Raw genomic sequence first — 9,525 nt, 5'->3', positions numbered from 1 at the left:
AAAGGTGGGTGATAATGCTTATCGACTTAGTCTACCACCATACATATGCATTTACTTAGTTGTGAATGTGGATAATATGAAACTCTATGAGCCTTCCATGCTAGATCAAGATGAAGAACATGTCCTACCTTTTGTGGAGGATTTGGCTCTAGATGCTCATGCAAATTTGTTAGAAGATACAGTTTTGTTGAAGAGGTCCATAGCTACAAGACAAGGTTAGCACGATTTTTGGCAGATTGGGTTGAAAGGACAACTTCGAGACAATAATTTTAATTTTCATGCATACACAATTAACAATAATTTACAGATCCATAAATCTAAAGAGAAATAAAACCCTAGTAGTGTGGATTTCATATTTTTAAATATAGTTTTATTAGACATGTTGTGACAAACTATCTAAATGAATATCCACTACAGTTTATGGATCACCAAAAGTAAGATTCAAAAAACCACTCATTACAAGTGGATGGATTTATTTATAACAATTTCATCTGATCATCAAACATAAGAGGGGCATCATTAATAACTTGGTAGACATGCTTTCAAATCCAACCACATCCAAGATCATAACTATAGGAACTCTTATGCACATGGAGCCGTTCACCCATGTGTTGTAGCTGCTACAAAAACAACCAATTTTTTTTAGTCTAGCACTTATATTTTGGGCCCCCATTTGCTTTTGAAGGCTCTAATGGTTATGTCTATGTCTTAAATTAATTAGATCTTTCAATGACCTAGCTTTCATCAAATCCTATAGTTGATCATGCCCTCATAATGAAAATTACATATATCCATCTCTTGAGTCATATTGGTTCCTTTTCTTTATGAATGCATTAAGTTTGGGAGTTTGTTATTTTAGTGGTGCACTTTTAAAGCTTTGTGTCTCCATGACATCCATTGCAATTCACAAATCATGAATTTATATTGCATGAGCGAGCATGACATCCTTGCTTTATTTTTTGTTCTCATTCTATTAAATGCATTAGTTTTTGTGAATTTTCTTCTTTCATGATGCACCTTCAAGCCTTATGTTTCCATAATATGCATTGAAAATGATAGGCAAACATCTTGTGTTGCTAGTTATTATTCACTTCGATTTTCATTCTCTGATTTGCATCTTCAAGCCTCAACCTTCATGGCAATTTCATGGCATTTTTAGTCATGCTAGTTGCATAATCATTGTTTGAGATTGCATTATACATTGATGCCTTTTGGTTATTAAGTTGGTTCATGTGCTTGAATATTGAATTGGTTTTCAAACTCAAGTATATTTTGTCAAATCAATGCAACTTCTAGCACTTTATTTTGACTATTGCATATCATTTTTCTTAAAGGAATATGATGATGACACAAGACTTAAATTCCGATAAGTCTACTTGATTATGAATAAAAAAGAGGGTTTGGATATATGTATTGTCATATTCAAGAGTAAATCTCCAATTCTCACATTATGCATTTAATTGGTTTTCAAGTAAAGACATAAGGGGAAAAATGTTTTTTTTTTTTTTTTTTTTTTTGTGCATTGGAATATTCATTATTTTACTCTTTAACTGGCATGTTTTATTTTTATTTTATGTACAAGTTGGACAAGGAAAAGAGTTGGAAACCCTCAATGAGCCATCATAATTCTTTCACAATGGTCAATGGAAATGCTAAACACATGTCCAAGAGAAATGACATTGAGATTCCTTAATAAACTTTAGGTTTCAGCCTAAAGGAGAGATGGAAATGAATATGGTATCCATGAATCAAGAAAATAAAAGTCCACAACTTAAAGGAATAGTTTTTGCTAGAAAACCAATTCAAAGCAATCAAGTTCTATGCATTTCATAGGGGAGAAAACATGGTTTTGATTTTGAAGACAGAAGGAAACCACATAAACAATACAATGGTGTTATATTCAAACCAACCACTCCAAAAATTGCGCAATATGTTGAAGGAAAATATAATGCAATACAAATAATGCATTGCAGGAAGGATCTACAAACAATGCGTGGAAATGACATGCCAATGCATTGAATAAATAAAGTAGCACATTGAATAATAAATACAGTAACACATTGAATAATAATTATACAACATGCAAAGAGAATAATTAAAGCAATGCTTTGAAGAGAGAATTTACAATCTGCGTTGAAAGAATAATACAAACATGCATTGCAAGAATAATACAATTGTTGCAAAGGGAATACATTGAATTGATAATATGAATGTTGTGTTGGAGAAATAATACATACTGCATTGAAAAAATATCACAATGTTGCATTGGAGTTACAATACATCATTAAGGTGCATTCAAAGGGCAACAAAATCATTCAAAAGGATGCAATGCTGAATAAACATTTAAATAGTGCATTGATAATAATGCAGTGGATTGACAACATTACAAATGCGTTGGAAGCAATATATCACATTGCATTGAGATGAATGCATTGCAACGCAATGCAAATAAATACATTATAACAATGCAACATGTATATTACAACATAATGCATTGGAGCATAATATAAATAATGATTTTCATTGCAAAAGCAATAATGAAAACGATAAATTGAAAATGGGATAAAACATTGAGTTGATAGGAAAAGGACGAACAAAGAGTGTAACAATGCATTGAAGGGAAGTGATGATACAATAAGCAACAAGTAATAATTCAATTCATGCGTGAAAAGGATGCATTAACATTGCATTGGGTATAAGAATAATAAGTTGCTGCAAAGGGTTACATACTAAATGTTGCAAAGTTCAAATATACCAACATGGCAACTGTTAGCGCTTGAAATTTCACCTCGGGCTGAGAAAGGTAAACCTCAAGGCAACATCAAACCACTTAGCCTCGTAGCTAGCCCTACGGGGCTGAAGAGGGCTCTCTCCGGTCTATCTCGGTAAAGATCTTCAATTGGTGAGATGACCAATAGGGTAACACTGATTTTAGGCTAGTAAACTGATCAAAAAGGTTGCTTTGGGGTTTTTAGTGTTTTTGGTGGCAAATTGAGGGGATGGCAATTTTGGGTGCGGGGATTGGACACAGTTTCTGCAGGGGGTTCTTTGGGGCGAGGTAGGAGACAGTATTGATGCTTTTGATTGAGGTGGATGGTCCGGAATGACAGGTGAGGAGCTAAGGAGAGCAAACAATAACTTTGAATTCTCCTTAAACAGTAGAAAACATTGAAATTAAACAAACTTAAAAGCAGAGCATGACAGTCATGAATTCTTACTTTAACACTTCGTTTGTTTAATGTGCAGAAGGAAAAGAAAGGAAATGATTCACATAACACACTTACAGGTACATAGAGAAACACACCATCAATACATGTAACCACAAGAATCCCAAAAAGGACTGCAAAACCCTGGTCTTCCTTAGCCAAAAATTGCAGAGATACAGTGAATAATACAATGATAGCTTCTCCCTCAAGAGTCCAACCATGAAAATGAGCAAGAAAGTACATAATATAGATGATCTAACCTCTTTCCCTACCTCCATGGGTCGAGCTCACTATCCTAGGAGCTGTTTCAACCACTTCTAAACTAAGCACTACAAACTAGGCAATCAAAACAACTTGCCTCTATAAGCTAGGAAACCAATTCATTCATTTAATTTTCACCTTTTTCATGAATGAATCTTCTAGAAGAGGTACATAAGAGTAAAAGTGTCATAAAAGTACATTAATTACATCAAAGAGAATAATAATCCACCCCAAAAAGTCAAACAGAGTCAAACTGCGTTTTTCTGAGCTGTACACTGAAATTTGGAAAAGTTTGCCTAACGGGTCACGCGCCTCTGCCTGACGGGTCGCGCGCCTTTGGGACCACATTTGGGGCACTTACCGGTGTCCAAATTGAAAAAGAGTAGGCTTGTTGGAAAGGTCTGTGAGTCTACTTTCCAACCCAACTGGAATTTTTGAATTTGGTAGTCATTTGCCCCTCCAAAATTGCAATCTCCCAAGACTGCTTTCTGCAACTCAAAAATGTGGCAGAAAGTCATTTTTTGCTTTTTTTTGACTTTTTGGAGGCCCAAAACTTCATAAAATCTCAAGTCCATTGATGAGCATATGTAACTTCTCATGACAAATCTAGAAATGCTGAGTTTTTGCAAAATGGAGTTGCCATGATGTAGGGTCGCGCGGGGGGTGAGACCCTTTAATGAGCAAAAACCTGTAAATTGCCTAAAAAATCAAAATTGACCCAAAATTTTCAAAATTTCTTGGGATTTGTGCTGTGGCTGGGCTATTTAGTGCCATGTTCCTTTGATGTGATGCATTCTCAGCCAGAGGTGGAGTGTTGCTTTCCACTCGAGGTGAAGTGTTGTTTTCTACTCGAGGTGAACCACTCTGAATACACCTGTTGACCTCTTCAGATGCCCTATGCAATGGAAACATGTGTTTATATGGAGCTGACACATTTGGGTATGGTCCACCTTGTTGATAGTCATTAGAAATCCCCCGAGTTGCATTGCCCTTCACCAGCCTTGTGTGTAATGTTTGAAAATTTTGTTGCTACAAGTAAGCATCCTCTACAACCATCTTAGACCGAGAGTCTTCACGTTTTATATCATCCTGTGATATCCTGGTGTATAAAGAAGGATTCTGGGGCCCAATCACAGCATCCACTTGAGCTGCCATTGGTTCTCTAATTCTGTTATCATTAGATGCAGCACCACCTAGAACTTCACCATCCCTACACGACTTCATGAGACGATAAGCAACACCAACACGATCAAAACTTCCAGATAGTGGTGTTATAAGGAATTCATACCATCTAAAATGACACACAACAACTTTGTCTCTTTTGAGGAGATAACCAGGAAATGTCTCAAATTCTAATGATTGTTGCCGATTTTGGCCAGCTGCATGAAAATAAACCCGAGGCAACTTTGATAGTGGAAGCATTGCCGCTCGAGTCATCTCCTTAACATGCAAGGCTACAGGTATCTTCACTAGAGAATTGGAGCATGAAACTTGGCTGATTGGCTTTCCATCTTTGTACAACATAATAAAGGTATTTGACTCATCTTCTTCGGGGACCTTATTCAAATCCATCAACACCATACTCGTCCTCGATTAAGCAAACCTTGCAAAATTTGGCAGTTTGTGGCTCCTTGGCAAATTTGCAGGCAGTTTGATATTGAGGGCGCTGACGGGTCACGCGCCTCACCCAACGGGTCGCGCGCCACTGACGGGTCGCACCTGTGTAAATTTTGCACTGGAAAAGGCAGCTTGATGGGTCGCGCGCCTCTGACGGGTCGCGCGCCAGGCTCAACGGGTCGCGCTTTTTCAGGAGGCTTTTGGAGGCCTTCCCGGTGTCAGAATCAGGCGCAGGATAGCTCGTTGGAAAGGTCTTTGAGTCTAATTTCCAACCCAACTGGAATTTTTCAATTTGGAGTTCATTTTCCCTATCAAAAATCAAATCTCCCAAGACTGGTCAAAATGTGCCAAATGAGGCTGCCTCAAGGAAGAATGCTGTTGCAGTCAACTTTTGAATGCCTTCCTCAACCCCAAATTGAGCTCATGATAGCTCATTGGAAATATATTTGTGTCTAGTTATCATTTTACCCATCAAGCAAGTCATTTGGCCAACCAAGCTAGGAGAAAACTTGATTTTCCCAAGGTCACTTCAGAGGTGCCTTTGATTCTCCTGAGGCAACGGTATTCTTGACATTTTTCTCAAACCATGACACCTGTGTAAAAAGTGAAGGAGGTTTTTCTTCCTTGGCATGTTTTTAACAAAAACCTCTCTCAGTTTTGCAAAATTCATCTTTTATTTCTCAGAAACATCATTTGAGTGAAACTTATCCCGATGTGTGAAACAAGGAATTCTAATGAAATGAAGCGAAATGAAGGGGATAGGGGGCTTCTAAATTCTTGAGGAAATTTTTGGGAGTGGGGAGGGATGTTAGGAAGCAGGGGAAAGTGGAATCTCAGATATTGAGTGAGGGGAAGGGGTCCAAAAGGGCAAAACATAGGCCAAACCTAGAAAATTGCCAGGTTGTAGCTAGAAACTAGGGTTTGTGCGAAAATGAGGAATTTGGGGGATCTAAGGGATGGGAAGCATTTGATAGGGTATTTTAAGGATAGGGGAAGGTGTATGAACATCTGGATACAAGTTTTGCCGATGACTTGACCGTCCAAGAGAAATTGGCTTTCAAAACCCTAGGAGAGGGAAATGACCTTGCCAAGGCACAACTGAAGCATGAACAAGGTGTAAAATGACTCATTAGACACTGACATGATAATTACAACCCTATGAATAATGATAGACTCAGCTGAATAGTGACATAGATTGACATTTGGGCAATTTTGAAAGGAGTGAAAGCAAACCCTAGACCTAATGCCTAGTGACCAAATTTTGCTTGAAGACTCACTAAAATAACAAAATTTGACCTTGACACTTCAAAATCACTTTGTAAGAGCACATTTGATCACTGGAGGAAGGCTGGAAAGACTGACACTAATAGCAACAATACCATGTCAAGGTCGTTGGGAGCAATACATTACAGGGATATGATAATTCAATTGTTGTATTAAAAGGACAATGGGATTGTTGAAGCAAGGATAATACGATAATGCATTGCAAAATACAACAATTGATCTGCTGAAGGATAATGAAAATAATACATTGCAGAAATATTATTACGGAAGCAATGCATTAAATGGATATACAAACAATTGGTTGGTCATATAATACATTGCAGACAAAAGGTTTAAGTTAAATGCATGCAAATCTTATACATTTAACGCAACAATAAAGCCAATTAAACACTGCAATAAGCAATATGTTGAGAGGTTATATCAAGCACGACGACAAAGAACATAACGCATGGCATTATTAATCACTGACAAGAGAGGCATTTTTGCAGGCTTTGAGGTGATGATGATCTGAACCTTCTGACCTTCCTCAGTGCAACAAATACCTAACCCTTAAAAACTATCAATGTCATTAATTCTCCGGATGATTCCTCTTCTTATTCTCAGCGCAAGCCATCCCAGGGTTTCTCATGAGGTTCTGGTAAAAGAAACGAAATGGCCATATGGGGAAAGGTAAAACCATTCTTTGAGATGTCCAAGGATTTTACAACATATTGTTAAATAATAATGGCTGACCTAGGAATTTTGTTATCTTATTCAAGCCCACCTAGTGATAGCTCCATCGGCTAAAGGGCGCATCCTTGAAGATTTTATCTGTAGCACGAACAACGAACTTCTTCGTAAGAAAGGGGAGAATTGAAAAGAGGTAAGGATTTTTTTTAGTATTAAATTCAAGAAATATTGTTGAAATCATTGAGCTTGGTGAAGCATCAACAAACCAAGGGGTTGATTAACATATGTCGTTGTTGCTATTTTTGTTAAGCTCCATTAATTTTTTTACCAACTGCTGCCTATAACAATTATGGAAGTAAACTGCAGTCTTTCCTTAATTTCTGGAAACCAATTGCAGTAATTTCCTTAAATTAAGGAAATCCACTGCAGTTAATAAATTTATTGTTGGGAGCTTCTGAAGTGGTCCATTATTCCATCTGGAGTTCTCTACCTTGATCTGTGGAACACCTGACACATAGACATCAGAAGCTTGATGGAAGCTTGGCTATAAATTTATCTGTTTGGTCTCCAAGCTTGCATCTTTGACTTTGGATTGAAGCTAGAGCGCTGTTTTCAGTCAAGAAAGCAAGTGGACTGTGGAAGCGTAATAGGAAAGTTTTGGTTTACAACAAGAGCGTTATCAATGGCTGGAGGTAATTTATTTTCCCTGGGCATTAAACCTTCATTTTGATTCTTTAAAGAAATTAATTCCGAATGTAAAGAATCGTATTTCTGCTTGCATTTTTACTGGGCATAAAAGTTTATTCCAGTTTTTACGATTCTTTAAGTTTTTATGATTTCTTTAAAGTTCTAATTCCGCATATAGAATCGCTGTCATAAACTAACATTGGTATCAGAGGATACACACTTATCTCTGCCTTGGTGTGTTTTGCTTACCAAAACGAGTTGTGATGAGAACGGAAATTACAGATTTTCCACTTTTATAAATGGTGGGCCCCAGTATTGTAGCAATAATGCTACAACTCCTGGAACTCCCTTCTTTAATTTTATCAACCCGGTAGTTCGTAACAAACTTGGAAGCTGTTAGACTCCGTCTCATGTCAGAGATTGATTCTTCTTCAAAACCCTGTTTTGAAGAAGAAATCATTAAATGTGTTGCTTTAGATTATGTAATTTGTTCTTCAGCTTTTCAACTGGTAGCGACTTCAAGCTCCTACCTCTGTAAAAGCACAAAGAAAACAAAACATACATCAGACTCTACTGTTGATGAATTTGGTCAAGTTTTATCTTCATATGGTTTCAACTATCATGGCACAGAGGTTCTTTACAGTGGAACCCTTGGTACAAAGCTTACTTGTGAAATATTCATTGGTCCAGTTTACTATCAAACTTAGTCATATGGTTTCAGATAAATTTCAGGACAATGTCTTTGTGCAATTATTTTGCTTCATCCAGTATCGCTGACGATGCATTTTATGAGCTGCAAAATCCTCAAGAACAAATTCAAGCTTATGTGTTTGATGTGGTTCGAGCAAATGTTCCAAAGATGAATTTGGATGAATTATTTGAGCAAAAGGGCGATGTTGCCAAAGTTGTGTTAGAAGAGCTTGAAAAAGCAATGGGGTCATATGGGTATAACATACAACAGATACTTGTGGTTGACATAGTTCTGGATCCTTCAGTACAGAAGGCAATGAATGAGATCAATGCATCTCAACGACTTCAACTTGCAGGTGTTTTGAATGAAGTTAGAGAGGGGTCGCGTGGGAAAGAGAATTCTTTTGGAAAATTAATGCTGGAAAATTGATGTTGCAGGTCCAGATCTTGATCAAATATTCATAGCCTCATATACCCTTGTTTAATGCCAGGCCTTATGCAGGGAGTATCTTAAGCAGATATATAGAGTGTCTTTCTTTTACAGCTGGATTTTGGGTGTTACTTGTAACTGCATGCTTTAGGCATAAATTTCATGGTTTTGCCAGCGTGAAGTTGCCCTGTGGGTGAACCTGCTGGAACTGTATTACAATTGATTGCTCCAATAAATAACTTTTGTAGGCAAATTGAATCAATGTGGGTAGATCAGTCTTCTATGATATGGAAAAATAAAAGAGATACACTTACAAAAGATGCCAGAGAATTAACATATGCTGTGGAAGAACATGCTACCAAGAAAGCATGTGGGATGGAACTTGGTGCGAATAAAGATGCTAGTGGGCATTTTGATCGTCGTATCATTTCAAGCAAGGACCTTGGTGTTGTCCTTGTTAGCATTCTACAGGTGATAGACTTCAGTGTTGTGGTTGAAGGTTTTTGTGGGCTTTGCTGTTCACTAGATACAATGGATTATGTTCAACCACTTTCATGTGCAAGAGTCATTGATGGATTTGTTTCTAAACGCAAGCTTTCTTCGGTAACATATTATGTTCATTTTTACTTGAAGAAGGCAATTAGTTTCAATGTGCCTAGATGGCCTGTAGCTTGTTTAAAT

The 9,525-nt window shown here is 37.3% G+C and overlaps 1 pseudogene; it reads left to right on the top strand.

Moving 5' to 3' along the window:
• The first annotated feature begins 8,460 nt into the window (after positions 1–8,460).
• LOC149229080 (hypersensitive-induced response protein 4 pseudogene) lies at positions 8,461–8,844 on the top strand (annotated as a pseudogene).
• The last annotated feature ends 681 nt before the right edge of the window (positions 8,845–9,525 follow it).

The sequence above is a fragment of the Pinus tabuliformis genome, chromosome J (genome assembly GCF_031772625.1).
Source record: "Pinus tabuliformis cultivar Carrire ecotype Pingquan chromosome J, CPIR1, whole genome shotgun sequence".
In the NCBI taxonomy this organism is placed as follows: Eukaryota; Viridiplantae; Streptophyta; class Pinopsida; order Pinales; family Pinaceae; genus Pinus; species Pinus tabuliformis.
This window is presented reverse-complemented; position numbering and strand designations above follow the sequence as displayed.